Genomic DNA, 16,056 nt, shown 5'->3' on the forward strand with positions numbered 1-16,056 from the left:
TCATAATGATTTACAGACTCAGCAATCTGACAGAGGGTCACTATCAGTAATAATTGACTTAGTGGTACTGATTGATTAATTAATCTGCATATTTAAGTAGTATATTTTACAAAGAAGCAAGTTCACTGGGTAACAATAGTCCCCAAAGTTGTCAATCCTTATTCTTTCCAGTGCTTCCTTCTGGTTGGACATTTCCTATTTGCTTTGGGACTTTTTGAGCTGTGCATTCTTTCTATCAGCTCTTTGCACAATTCTTCTGTCACACGGACACAAACAATGGGTCTTTGGAAATGAATGCCTAGGGACAGAGCACTAAAAGCAGAAGAGTTTCTTGGCTTTCTGTAAGAAGGAGAGCCGATGTAAGACTGCCCCTTGCATACAAACTGCTCAAGCTGGTGTTCCTGATCTTGTGCCACTCCAGAGACAATAGAAGACATTAGGCTTCAGGAGAGAAGATACCATCAGTTAAGATACTCTTTCCCAGAGCAAGTACTTTCAGATGTGTGGGGGGTGGGGGGAAGAAGGGGACAATAATTTCCCTGGAAAAAGGTGTCTCCATTTGGGGATCCTTGTCTCCACCACAGTGGGCCATCCCAGGTGCTAAACAGGACAAGAGAATTTGGGATAGAGACCTACTAGCAGGGGAAAGACTTTCTCAGCTGGCACACTGAGCTGTGAGAAAGAGAGCTGACATGAAAGTCCCCTTCATAGATGAAGGAAGACAGTAGAGTTTAGGAGATGAGATTACAGGACTACAGTGCAGACCAGAGAAAATCTGAAAGACTTTAGGAAAGGCAAATTTTCCCAGAAAGGACTTTCAATACAGTTAGATGCTCACCCCATAGATTGAACATTTTCAGCTGGCAGCTAATCAATAACATCATAAAGATAAGAAATACAACTTAGACACAATACAAACAGCCTAACTTATAAAAAAAAAACAAACACCTTCATATAATGTCAGGAAAGCAGTAGGGAGTTTTAAACACTGTGGAAAAAAACAATTTAAGCCTTCTCAAAAAAAAAAAAGAAAAGAAAAGCAAGCAGGTATTATTTCAGACCTAATATATAGCACAGAGTCAAGAAGGAGATATATGTTGTTATGGAGGCATTCAAACAGCTATGGAAGAAAGTACAAATGATGGAAGAAGCAATCAAAGCCACAAATAAAGGGAATAACCTAGAGGTAGAGAACTAGAAGAAATATATTAATGCAAAGTCATTTGAACAGCTATGGAAGAAGATGCAAATGATGAAAGAAACAATGGAACCATTAAGAAAGCAAATACACTAGAGGTAGGGACCCACAAAAAATATTGATGATGAGAAACTTGCACAACTAGAGAAAAAAATGTAAAAGATAAAAGAAAGAGTTGAAACTACAGATAACGAGGTACAAAAAACTTTTTTAAAAAAAATCATCACAAGATAAAGAGGGTAAAGCCAACATATTACTGAAAAGAACAGAAATGCATGAAAATGCAATCCAGAACATTAAGACCAAAGCAGCAGATGTGTCCAACACACAGGAGAAACAAAAAAGTAGAAGAGATGGAGAAGAGAGTCAAATGAGCTGGAAGACAAGAATCTCAATGGAAATGTTGTTGTTGTTGTTGTTGTTGCTGCTGTTATGTACCATCAAGTCACCTGCAAATTATAGCAACCCTATGTACAATAGCTTTGAAGCTGTCCTGTCCCAAACCATTCTCACTGACTCTGATACACCTTTTACCCCCATTGCCCTAGTTACTGTATTGATCCATCACATCCAGGGTATTCCTCTCCTACATTGTCCCTTCAGCCTTCCAAATAAGATGTCCTTCTGCAAGGATTGGTCCCTCCTGGCCACATGCCCAAAGTATGTGAGACAGAGCTTCAAAATCCTAACCTCCAAGGAGAAATTTTATTTCAATCTCTCTCCAAGACTCACCTATTTGTGTTCTTGGTGGTCCATGTTCAAGACTCTTCTCCAGCACCACAACCCAAAGGCATCAATTCTTCTTCTACCCTCCTTAGTCATTATCTAGCTCTGTTATGCATAGCAAGTAATTGTAAAGACCATGCTAGAAGAAAAAGCAGAGATGAGACATAAAGAAATGGAGAAAACATTAGAATCATGTGAAATTACATCAGAAGGAACAACATACATATGAATGTAATTCCAGAATATAGGAGGGAAAGGGAAATCACTGAGAAAATTGTGGAAGACATCCTACAAGAAAACTTCCCAGGTATTATGAACAATGAGAAAAATCCACATTCAAGTAGCTCAATTAACAACAAATAGACTAAAATTAAAAGGAATAACATCAAGACATACCACAGTTTCATTCTCCAAGTTGAAAGGGAAAAATTCTAAAAGCAGCAAATGTAGAACACTTGAACAAACCCATCACAGAAATTGAGAAGGTCATAAAAAGAAGGGACACTCCCAAAGACATGCTATGAGACAAACATAACCCTAATATCTTTAATATACATAGATGCAAAAATCCTTAACAAAATCCTAGCCAAAAATCCAAAAGCACATCAAAAAATAATTGATCATAACCAAGAGGGAGGGATTCATGACAAGTATGCAAGGATGGTTTAACTTAAGAAAACAATCAACATGATTCACCACTTTAACAAAGCAAATAACAAGAACCACATGATCCTAGCAATTGATGAAGATAAGACAATAGCCCTTCCTGATAAAGACATTCATCAGAATTGGAATAGAAGGGAATTTCGTCAACATACTAAAAAGTATGTATATATTCAAAACCAAGAGCCAATATCATTCTCAATGGACAAAGACTAAAACCATTTTCCTTGCAATCAGGGACCAGACAAGGATGTCCACTGTCATCACTTCTATTCAATACTGTGTTAGAAGTAGGACAATATGACAAGAGAAAGCAATAAAAGACATCTAGATCAGCAAAGAAATGGTTAAACTGTCACTATATGCAGATAATATGAAAGTGTATACAGAAAACCCCAACACTTACTCAACAAAAAACATGTTAGAGCTAGTGGACCAATTTAGCAGAGCAGCATGATACAAGATCAATATCCCAAAGTCAGTGGGATTCCTCTACAATAACAAAGAGGACTCAGAAAAGGAAACCAAGAAAGCAACATCATTTATAAGCCAACCACAAACTGAGATATTGGAAATCAAATTAACTAAAGGGGATAAAAAAGATCTAAGTGGCATAGCACTGGTCTGTCCATTTGCTGTTTATAGAGGTAACTCGAGGTTGCTGTGATGCTGAACACTGTGACACTGATGTGTCAAATGCAATAATGGTTACCAATGGTGAACAGTGTTTGGTGGAGCTCCCCAATTAAGGCAAGCTTGGAAGCAGAAGTGGCATCTACTTCCAAAGTAGCTTGCCTCCGGAAACCCTATGAACTTGGAGAAATGCTGAAAGTTATACAAGTGTTCAGGTGTTTTGTTCATAGTGCGCTGAGTCATCTACGACTCAATGGCACTTAACAACAATAACTACAGAAAAAGAAAACTACAGAAAGCTTTTGTGAGACACAATAAAAGACCTCAATAAATGGGAAAATGTTCCCTGTTTATGGATAGAAAGACTCAATATTGTGAAAATGGCAAGCCTACCAAAAGCAATCTACATGTTCAATGCAATCCCAATACAGATACCAAATTCATTTTTCAAAGAAGAGATTGAAAGGAAAATTATCAAGTTTATCTGAAGAGGAAAGAGACCCAGAATAAGCAAAGCACTTCTGAAAAATAAAAATTAAGTGAGAGGCATAGCATTCCCTGACCTGACAACCTACTACATAGCAGTAGCAACCAAAACAGCATCATACTAGTACAATGACAGGCACGTAAACCAACAGAACTGAGAACCCAGAAATGGACCCACCTAACTATGGTCAATTGATATTCAACAAAGAAAACCAGAAAACCTATCAAATGAGGAAATTATAACCTCTTCAACAAATGGTGCTAGCAAAATCTTGTCTGCTATCTACAGAAAGCTGAAACAGAATCCACATCTCACACCATAAACAAAAATCAACTCAAAATGGATCAGAAGCCTGGGACTAAACCTCAAAACAATAAAGTTTGTAAAAGACAAACTGGGATCAAGCTTAGAAGTCCTAGTTTATGGTATAAGGAAGCTGACAAATACAACCAGAAATACACAATCTGGAGAGGATAAAACTAATGAATGGGACAAAAACTTTTCCCAATAATGTGAAAAGAAAATCTATAAACTGGGGGGGAGGAAAAACCCAAAAAATATTTGGCAATACCATCTCTCATAACAAAAGTTTACAGAGCTTTTATGGGCCTTCAGGAAAAAAAGACTGATAATGAATTACAAAATGGAGAAAAAAGACATGGAAAGACTTTTCACCGAGGAAGACATTCAGATGGCCAACAGACACATGAAGAAATGCTCAAAATCATTGACAATATAAAAGATGCAAATCAAACCACAATAAGATACCATGTCGCCCCAGTAGCAGTGACAAAGTTTAGCAGGGCAGCAAGCAATAAATGTTGGAGAGGATTTGGAGAGGTGGGAACTCTCACACACTGTTGGTGGTATTGTAAAATAATACAACCACTCTCGAAGGCAGTTTAGTATTTCCTCAAAAAGCTGAACATAGAAACTCTGTATGACTAAGCTCTTCCACTGCTAGGAAGCAGTGGAAATCAGAACTCCAAGGAAATCAGAACTGAAGCACAAATGGATATTTGTACACTAATGTTCAGAGCGGCATTATTTATTATCACAAAAATGTGGAAACAGTCCAAATATCCAATCATGAAAAATCTTTCATTGGGTAATGACCGGCAAGGTCCAGTGGTGATTGATTTTATAAAATATAATGAATGGGAATGATTGTGTGAAATACAATATGAATGAAGAATAGTGTGAAACTCAATGTATATGAACTTTATGAGCAAACTAATATAAAATTTAATTTTTTTAAAGAATTCCAACCACAAACAACTGAACAGATTGAGAACTTGTGCTATATTCACACAAAATACTGCAACACTCAGCAGCAAGGATTTCAAAAAAGGCTACATAACTTGTGAGCAACTGGAGAGCATTATAATGAGAGAACTATCTCCGTCTCGTAAGGATTAATACTGCATACGACCACTATTGTATAAATAGAAGGATAACTAGTAAAACATGTATGGGAATCCAAGGGGGGGCAGAGGTGGGAGCAGAGGGGTGAGGATGGTTAGGGGCAAAATCACAGGGTTGCACAATTTCATGGGTGAAAGGAGGGGGTAAACAAAATACGAAAGATCTGATGGGGATCTGAAAAGACAGAGTAATAGTGGAAATAGTCCAACGGTGATTAATTTTATAAAACATAGTTAATGGGAATGATTGTATGAAATACAGACATGTGTGAGTGAAGAATAGTGTGAAACACAATGTATATGAACTTTGTAAGCAAACCAATATAAAATAATTCTTGTAAAAAAACAAGCTTATTGATAATGATACATTTGTTTTTGGCATTACAATACTTAGGCATTCTTTGTCATTGTAGTCACTTTAATCAGCAAAAAATAAATACTTATTATTTATTTAAAATAAAACTTAAAAAATAGTCATCTTTGATCAGAAATAAACTAAGGAGTTTTTACTAATATACGATTTATCTTTCCCATAATTTTCAATTTAGAATAGTGTCTGGAAATAAGGACTACAGGGAGCTAAAAAATCCTCTATAGAAAGGGCAAATAAATTTCACACCCCATGAATAAGATATTGTGGTTCATTTTACCATTAAGATGGTATTCACAGATCATAGCATTTTGTGTTTCACATACGAAGGAGTTTGGAATTTGTGTTGCTTTGGTTTTAGTATCATAGCTCTTATTGTCATTTCCTTTATAATGAATTTGTCTCCAACGTGGAAGTTTATAATTATCTACTCTCAAATGAGAGCTCTGCTGACTTAGTAAAGAAGCTGCACTACAATCCAAAGGTACACAGTTTGAATCCACCAGCTGCTCTATGGGAGAAGATGGGAAATTTCCTCCTGTATGATTAACTGCCTCTGAAAACCAGCCTGAAAGTCACACAACAAGAGTTTCAAATGTGTACATTTCAACAGGTAACATAAAAACCTATGCATCATAAAGTCATGGAACCAGAAAGGACTTGCAAAAGTCAAATGATATGCATTTTTCTGCCTAATTTTAGCAATGATGGAAGGTGAATGCCTAACCTGGTCATCCGGCTGATCTCTGTGTGGCAGGTCAAGTCTGTCTTCTCCTTTTCTGCATCTCCCTGTCCCTTTCTGATGCTCTATTAAGAGGTACAATATTCACTTGTTTGACTATACCTGGGAAGTCATGCATGATGATCTTCTGCTGAATGATGGTAGCCCTGAAGATTTCATAGGGCATTTTGTGCTCTGGAGCACATGTGGTCACCACAAGTGGAAATCAGCTGGGCCTACTGGTTGAGTACTTCCCACTCAACAAGACCGACTAACACCGTGACTCTAACAATGACCTCAGGTATATCAGAGATGATGAGGATGGCAAAAGATACAAGGTTCAGATCTGTTGTTCAGAGGGTTGCTGTGAGTTGAATCATAATTAAATAAATGGCACCCAATAACAACCACCAAGACAGTGGTACAAGACAGGTCAAGGTTCAGATCCACTGTTCACACGGTGGCAACAAATTGTAGTGAACTAGCATCCACGTCCAAAGCAACATACCTTGGAAACTCTATGAACTTTGAGAAACAATGATAGGTATAGAAAGGCTTCAGGTCTTTTGTTCATAGGGTCGCTAAGAGTTACGCTTGACTTGAGAGCAATCAGCAACAACAGATGGCACCTCACAACAACAACAACAAAAAAATCCTCAGGACACTCTGGTGGGGTGGTCCATTGGGAGTAGCACTGCCAATGCCAAGACAGCACCTTTCTGTCAGCTCAAACTCACCCGTGGCTTTGGGTTTATATGTTTCATTCTTTGACGTCTTCTAAATGCAGGCTGAATTTCAGACAATTTTCTATAGATGTGCTGCTTCAGCTATTTATTAATAATCTTCAGGAATGTTTTTCTTTCATATGATATTCATGATAATGCTCGAAAATTTCCAAATCTGTTGAATTATCTTTTTCTGAATGATGACTTAGAATCTCTTCTAGTTGGTTGGCTTGGTAGCTATTTTCCAAGTGTATTGGCACAGACAAGTGGACACATCTAGGTCTGCTTCTACAGAGTTGCCTTACAGCTTCACTTTATTCTGTCATATGAAGTTGCTAACAAAAATGCAACAATGGAGAAAGTTGGGAGAATCAGAAGCAGAGTATGGGCACTTAATGACTTGATGAAAAAAGAAAATAAATAAGACAAATCTCTAAAACCTCTCCTTGCTATCAGGTTAGAAACCAACTCCAGCAGGTTTCCAAGGCTTATGAGTGGCATGTGAGGCAACCATCCATGAGGAGGAACTGATTCAACCGCAATGATATTGGCCCAACTTATATATTTCTCAAACCCAAAACACGAATATATAACTCTGTCACCATGACAGGAGATCCCTGTGTGGCACAGTTAGCACTTGCAAACAGTACTCTTTGATCATAAATAGAACAGGAAGAAGAAGGGAGCTCTGATGGCCTAGGGGCAAGAAGTCACACTGTAATCCCAGAGGTATGTGGTTTGAATCCACCAGATACTCTGCTGGAGAAGGAGGGGTAATCTCCTGTACCAGTCAGATCCAATTTGATGCTACAGGCACAGAATAATAAAATAAATTTTTTTTAAAAAAGGAAGAAGTTTTCTGTGTTACATGGTTTACTGAAATTGGCCTAACAGTTTACAGTTTGAGTCTTTCCATGGGCTCTGTAAAAGAAAGAGCTGACAATCTACTCCCAGAAGAATTATGCTGTGGTTGTTGTTGTTATGTGCCATTGAGTCACTTGAAATTCTAAGTGACCCTATGTACAACAGCCCTAAACCCTGCTCTATTCTGTGCCAATCTGACTACCTCCAATACACCCATACAATCACTCTAGTCACTGAATCAATCCACCTCATAGAGGGCCTTTCCCTCCTGCACTGTCCCTCCACCCTCCCAAGCATGATGTCTCTCTCCAAGGACTGGTCCCTCTTACAACTTTCCCAAAGTATGTGAGACGAAGCCTCAGAATCCTTGCCTCCAAGGAGCAGCCTAGCTTTACCCTCTTCAGGATGAACTTGCTCATTTTCTTCACAGTTCATGGTACCCTCAATACTCTTCTCCAGCATCACAGTTCAAAGGCATCAATTCTCCTCTTATCCTCCCTAGTCCTTGTCCAACTCTCTGATGTATAACAAGTGATTGCAAAGACAATGGTCTTTATCAGATGCACCTTAGTCTCCAGAGTGACACCATTGCTCTTCAGTACTTTGGAGAGGTCTCTATCAGCAGACTTTCCCATTGCAATATGTCTTTTAATTTCCTGGCTACTGGTGCCAAGAGTGTTGACTGTGGAGTCAAGCAAACTAAAGCTATTAATAATCTCAATCTCTTCACCATCCATCCTGATTCTGCCAATTGGTCCAGTGTCAAGAATTTTTGTTTTCTTGATATTGAGCCTCAGTCCATATTGGAGGCTGCAGTCCTTGACCCTCTGCAGCAAGCGCTTCAAGTCCTCCTCAGTTTCAGCAAGCAGGGCTGTGTCATCTGCATAGTGCAGATTGTTGATAGATCTTCCACCAATCCTGACACCACACTTCTTCTCAAAGAGCCCAGACTCCTGGATAATCTGTTCTGCATACAGGTTGAAAAGGTGTGGAGACAGGACACATTCCTGGCGCATGCCCTTCCCAATTTTGAACCATGCAGTGTTTCCCTGCTCTGTTATGACAACTGCCTCCTGCTCCAAGTATAGGTTTCTCACCAGCACGATAAAGTGTTATGGATTTCCCATTCTTCTGAGAGTCAGCCATAGTTTATTATGATCCACACAGTCAAACGCCTTTGCATAATCACTGAAATACAGATAGACATTCCTCTAGTATTCCCTGCTTTCAGCTAAGATTATACCCCCCAAAAAAATTCCTATGGAGAAAGGCAGGATCACCACAAATGAGAATAAACTCTACAGTGACAGGTTTGTTTTTCTTCCTTTATACACACACACACACACACACACATTCCAGCCTGAAATACAAAGGAATTATTGAGAAAAGAATAAAAGTCAAGGAAAGAGGTGGCACCTCTGTCCTAGGACTGAGTTTCACCTGGCAGGAAGGGTCTTCTGAAAAGCATCAGCTCCTCTCTGCTCCTGGAGTTAAGTCAACCCTGAAATTCTACTTCTCGTGGCCAATTTATGAGCTCTAAATTTCACACATTTTCTTCCTTCATATGTTAAAAGTACACACCATGTCCTTCAGCAACACTCCCCTTCTTATCAATTCTTGTAGATAGTGTTAGACTCCAGTCTGGTGTGGGAGGAGTGTCCGGCACCCCAGTGCTACGAGCAGCCAGGCCAGGATAAGTGCTCTAATCTACAACTCTGTCCTTTTCCCAGATGCCTCCAACATAACTCATTCCATGCACTATTTGGCAATCAGGCAACACTCTAAAACCTTGATCACAAACACTTTTTTTTTAAGACATGCAATCCATTTCCATGTGGTAAGTTTCAAGTTCATTCATTTAAAACATTCTGTTGTTACTGTTGTGTACCTTCAAAGGCATCCTAACACACAGCAACCCTAGAGGACAAAGTAAAAGTGCACTACGGGGTTTCCAGTATTTCATTCTGTTGCACATAGGATTACTATGAGTCAAACCACTTAATGGTACTTAACAACAGCAATCTCTACAGAAGCAGACTGTCACATCTTTCTCCGAGCTGCTGTGGGTTAAAGCCAAGAACATTTCACTTAGCAGCCCAACACTTAACAAGAGTTCCTCAGAATACTCTAAAGACAGTATACCTATGAATTTTCTGAAAAAAAAAGCTTCAGTTTAATTTCTGCCACTGTTCCCTCAATCAACACCATAATAGAAAGGTGTTGATTGTTCTTCTGTTATCTTTGTTCATTGTCCAACTTTCAGATGCACAGGAAGCAATTGAAATAAAAAAAAAACCATGGTTGGGATCGGAAAACTGGACAGTGAGTAAGGATGACAGAAGAGTTGTTGGCCTTTGAATTGTTGTGTTGGAGAAATAGACTATTTCTACGAACTTTTGTAGTCAGTAATTGACCGAACATGCAATTGAGATGCATTAATAATATTGAGTAACTTGAATAGATAAAGAACAAAGAATAACTAAGTCTGACTTGGGCATGTTGTTAGAAAGTACCAGTCCTTGGAAAAAAATATCATAGAGGGAAAGGTAAAGGGCCAGAGGGAGACTCTCAACAAGACGGATTAGCACAGTGACTATAATAATGAGCTTAAGCCTATAGGAAACTGTGAGGTTGGGGCAAGATAGGGTAAGCTTCGGATCTGGATCTGTGGTTCATGGGGTTACTATGAGTTGAAGTTGACTCAGTGCACCTAAGAACAAATCTCTTAAACTAAATTCAGAAAGATCACCTAGAATAAAAATTCTTAGCGTCCAGATGAGGAAACTGCGGTTCAGGGAAGTAAGCTCCCTTGACCATATATACGCCTAGCTGGTGCAAAGCTGAGACTAAAACAATCCCATTCTTGCTGCAGTGGCCTTCCACTTCCTGAAACAATACATGACATAACACTCAAGGAAAGAAAATTCTGTGATATTCTGAATAAAAAAAATAATGCTTATATAGAGAAGGAAATGTAAATAAGAGAAAAAGACCTATTCCTTATTAATTTATAAGGATTCTCCTGAAAGATTCATATCATTTATAGTTTTCATCTTTCACTCTGCTATTTTTTACCTCAGAGTAGAAAAACGTTTCAAATATTTAACAAATGAAGCTAATTATTCAAAAACAACTGAATCTCTAACATGATGCCTAAGAGAATTCCGGTTTTGAACATTTCTTTGTTTCCAATGTGAATCCCAAGAAGATAAACCAGCAGACAGGTTTAGAGAAAGAAAAGAAGAAAAAAAAAACTAACAAAAAACCCCACTACCTTTGTTTTTAGTCCTGCACTTGACTCAGGAAGTAAGTTAATTATTAAGTTAGTTTCATTTTTACAAAGAAAATGTAATCATGCCTTCTTTATTGCAAATGTATGCTTTACTTAGGAGTAGAGATGTCATTCTATTTGAAGAACTGTTTGCTTGAGCTCAGAATTACCCGAGGGCCATGTATTATTGATAAATCCATTTTCTTGGATAATCATTGCTGCAAATTTACAACATTCCACAGGATCACATCTATAACCTTTGCACACTTTTTCCTAGGCAAGGGTGCACACACACACAAAACTAACAACCTTATTCTGAAGGGTTAACTTTTGTACTTGCAATCTCAAAGTAATTTGTCAAGGCTCTCTCACGGAAATCACACAATTGAGGTTACTTGTAGCTATAAGGCCTGCAACATTTTAAAGCTCATATGCGTATCTGCATACATTTACATGTACTTAAAGCACCTCCATTCAGAAGCATAAAGGTTCACTTTATAAAGACGAATATGGAGGGATGACTGAGTGACAACACAAAGGCTTATTTAAACGTTATTGGTCTCCCGCATTCATTTATTTTCCAATGACAGAGGGGTCAACTGAGGACCTTTATCTCTAATACGCTTCAGTAAAGCAGTAATGTGCTTTCTTTCCCTTTCTTTTTCATTGTTGAGGGCTGGTTGGTTGGTTTTTGGCTTGTTTTTGCTTTTTTGTCGAGTGTGTATTTGGGGGTTTTATTTGTGCAGTGGGAGAAGTGGTGGAACCCATGCCAGCTAATATGAAGTGAGAAAAATGCTTAGTGGACTATAGCAGAGACTCAAAAATCTCTCAAGTGTTTGAATAAGCACATGCCACACCGATTTTTAAAAGGGAAAGGGGGAGAAAGAGCTGTTTTAGCAAAAAGACAAACCTTGCCTGCTTAGCCTGTCCAAGATGTGGGCCTGTCGGCATGCATTCCGAAGGCCTGTGACTGTACTAACACTTCCTTTCAGCCTAATGGGTCCTGAGCTCCATCCTTTGTCTGCTGATTAACTGCTCTGTTCATTGACCAAACCACTAATTGCATGTTCCTTATAGTTACCCTACATTACTGTAAGAATTAATGAGACACAATTACAGCTCCCAGAAATCTCAAGCCTAGCCAACTGCAAAGCACTCCAGCTGAATTAGAACTCCGCAAGAGAAAAGAGGGGGAAGCTAGAAGATTGTTAACAAGAAGCAAAATTATTTGTTGTTGCTTAAATTTTTTTAAAAAATTATTTGAAGGTGTTTCATAACTGGGCTCAGAGGGCAAAGATACAGGGAAAGAGAGAAAAGAATGGATAAAGGACTTGAGACCTCAGCTTTCACTGAGGATTCATGGTGGCTACAAAGATAGATAGATAGATAGATAGATAGATAGATAGATAGATAGATAGATAGATGAGATAGAGAGATAGATAGAGATAGAGATAGAGATCTATATACACACACATATAACTCAGATGGAAGAAAAGCTCAAGACAAGACATGAAAAATCAATGCCCTGAAGAACACATACAACTAATACAAAATTAATGGTTTAAATAGAGGTTGTATCTAACAGAGATGGTCTTTTACCTAATATAAGTGAAATTCTGGACCATATTAATATTTCTTGACTCATGGAGTTCAATCTTCATTAGAACCAGGGATGGTTACCCAAAAAGCAAGGTAAGAATTGTATCTCATTCATTATTATTGGTGGAGAGTTGGAAGTGACCCATACCTGATCTTGCAATGATTTCTGAAGCTCTCAACTGCACAAGAAGAGATGTACCATCTCTCTCCAGACTGTCCATCTTTCTCTGGATGAGCAGCTGAAGGATTCAAAAGGCCAGAGAGAGATGGCATTTGGGTTAGCAGGGCAACTCCTCACACAGTTTTATGCCACTAGAGTTCTCTTGAGGATTGCCTTAGGGCATAACAAAACAGGCATAGCAGCATATTCATCACATTTGTGATCACAAAATGTACAGCAGAGTTCATTTTTTGTTTCTAACAAGACTTAAAAACTCTCAATGCATGACAATGACTCAAGGTTCAATCCATTATTCTCTTATGTGAGAAAGATGATATGTTTGACAGCTAAGTTGATGAAGAATGTATAAGAGCAAAAAATAAAAGACATGTCAGTGATGATATATCTATGCCTAAACAAAAATGTACTCATTTGTTGCAATATTTAGTTTCTGATCATCACCTTTATTTCATGACATTTTTTCATTTGTCCATTATGAAGCATTGTGAAATAAGCTTCAAAATTCAAGTATAAAAAATTTTAAGCAAAACTGTAATGGTCAATTTTCTATTGTGAAGGATTGATTGACAATTTTATATTGATTGTTGAAACAACCTGTGGTGTCAGAAAATTGGCTTTTCTATCCACTGCTTTAGCCCCCATTGAGGGCCTGGTCTCCAGCTACCTTAACTGCTGACACATGGTCTTGCAAGTCATCAACAGCTGTGAAAGCAATATAAGGGAGTGATTTCCACATTGTGAAAATGGTGGTGGAGAGAGGGTAACGACACTGTGGCACTACTGTGAAGAGACTGTGGCAAGGTGTAATCAGAGGAATCCTGAATATGGAGCTAGAGTTAAAGGTTTTGCTAACTTATAACTGTTCTGTGTATACGGGATCAGTAAGGAAACTAGAGGTGCATTTGGGCTGCTGAACTGAACCTGGACTTTCACTAATTGAGAAATTGTGTCTTGCTTTTAATCTGGTTTAGGACTGCTGGACTAAATCTGGACTTCTATTGTGTGATATCCTTTGTCTCCTCTAGCCCCCAACTTATTCCCCTAACAAGCCCTAAATCTGTGAATCAATTTGCAATGAACATTGATTGTTGGACCCAATGATTCCTAGAAATAGGTGCAGGAGCATGTAGGGTAACATGTCTGACCATGTAAATATTTGTATAGTACTATGGATATAACTGATGGGGAAAGTGCCTCTTTATGAAATGGGTAAAAGTCAGACTTTTCCTCTTCATGTTACCACCGCTCCTTTGAAACAACTATTTAAAGCAAAATAGTGATAGTCAGTATTCTATTGTGAGAGAACTATCAATTCCATTTTATCTTGACTGTTGAAACAATTAGTTTATTATTTACTGACTTTTTTCCTTTACTGTGTTTTTGTTGTTATTTGGTCAGTACCATTGACTTGTAACCAATTCAGCCAATCCTTCAACAGGTTTTCAAAGGCAGTAAATCACACAGGAGGAGATTTCCAATTCTTCTCCTACAGAGAAGTTGGTGAATTTGAACCAGTTGGTGCCTTTGGGATTGCAGCATAGCTTCTTACCACTAAGCCACCAGTATATGGTAAAAATTGTAATACCCCTCATAGTCGCCCATGTTGTAGCAGCTGGTTTTGTGTACCTTCGAGTCAGAACTGACCCAAAGCTGACCCTCCAGTGGGTTTTCAGAAGCAGTTAATGGCACGGGAGGAGATTGCCCATCCTTCTCCCAAGAAGCAGCTCATGGCCTCGAACCACATGCCTACCAGATTGCAGCACAGCTTCTTGCCACCAGCCCATCAGAGCTCTCTTGGTTGTCCATACTCACCAAAAACTTATGATCATGAACCACTTTTGCATTAAATTATTTTTGTTGTTGATTGCCATTGAGTCGAGCACGACTCATAGCAACTCTATGAACAAAAGACCTAATGTTTTTCCATAACTGTCGTCATTTCATCAAGTTCATGGAGTTTCCAGAGGCATGTGGTTTCCAGAGATTTAGGAAGTGGATGGCATTCCTGTTTCCAAACTTGTTGTGCAACTGGGAGCTCCATCAAACACTGTCCACATTAGGAAGCCATTCTGGTATTTGATACCCCCATGGTATAAGGATCAACATCACTGAAACCCAGGTTACTTCACTCTGGACATTGACAAAGAGTGATATACAAAGTGGAAGAGTGTTCCTCCAGATATGACAGCATTAGTTGCACTGGCAGTGGTTAAGAGACTTCAAGTCGAATATGACTGTGAGTGAGTTTTGCACAAAAGACCTAACCTCTGTTCTATGACTAACATCATTTCTGTTCAAAACTCTTTTCTATAACTACCATCATTTCTGTACATTTATAGGGAAGTGTGGATTTTTGCTGCTTGTGTATGCTGGTCCTGATGGACAAGTAAAGGGAAGTAGAGGGATTAGATTATCAGTATCTGTATTTTTTTTAATGCAACATCATGGATATCTTAGATACACACATACCTTTTTTTTCAGTGTTTTACATTTGCAACACTAGTACACTAGTATTCAACTCTTTTTTTTCTCATTGAGGACACACATTTGGTATTAAGGAATGGCAAGGTGTAAGGCAAGAAGAACACTGGCTGTGATGGTTAAGGTTATGTGTCAACTTGACTGGGCCATGAATCTCAAGGTTTTGACAGTTATGTAAGGATATAGTCAGTCACACTTTATTCTGTGATCTGATGTGCTCATCCTTGATTTTTGCATAACAATTTTCACATGATGACCTAGGATTTAGAAACTGATCATATGAGAAGAAAGTGAGAGAGAGACATATCCATTCGAATGTGTGAACAAGGAGAGAAGGGAGCAGCCATGCCTTAGCAACTATCACAGTTTAGGACTTTGCCAAGCTTTCATTTGTGTTTAGAACTCATGGCTCCTTGGCCGAAAATTGTGGGAAATGTAAGACTATATTGGAGAAAAGAAGTAACCTTTCCTTTACTAAATGTTTTCAGCCCTAAGAAAATGTAATTTTTGAGACTAGAAATAATTCTAAGGTGTTTTATGTTTCAGTATTTGAAAACTCTTTGTTAGACTTGGTTTTCTTTGCTTATAATAATGTATTCACATGACATTTTTGTTGAGGATACTCTATCCTGACAGACCACCAACTACTCATATGCAAATTCAAGCTGAAGGTGAGGAAAATTAAACCAAATCCAAGGCAACCAAAATATGAC

Source organism: Elephantulus edwardii, unplaced genomic scaffold (assembly GCF_000299155.1).
Source record: "Elephantulus edwardii isolate Elephantulus edwardi_28Jun2011 unplaced genomic scaffold, EleEdw1.0 scaffold00073, whole genome shotgun sequence".
NCBI classification, from domain to species: domain Eukaryota; kingdom Metazoa; phylum Chordata; class Mammalia; order Macroscelidea; family Macroscelididae; genus Elephantulus; species Elephantulus edwardii.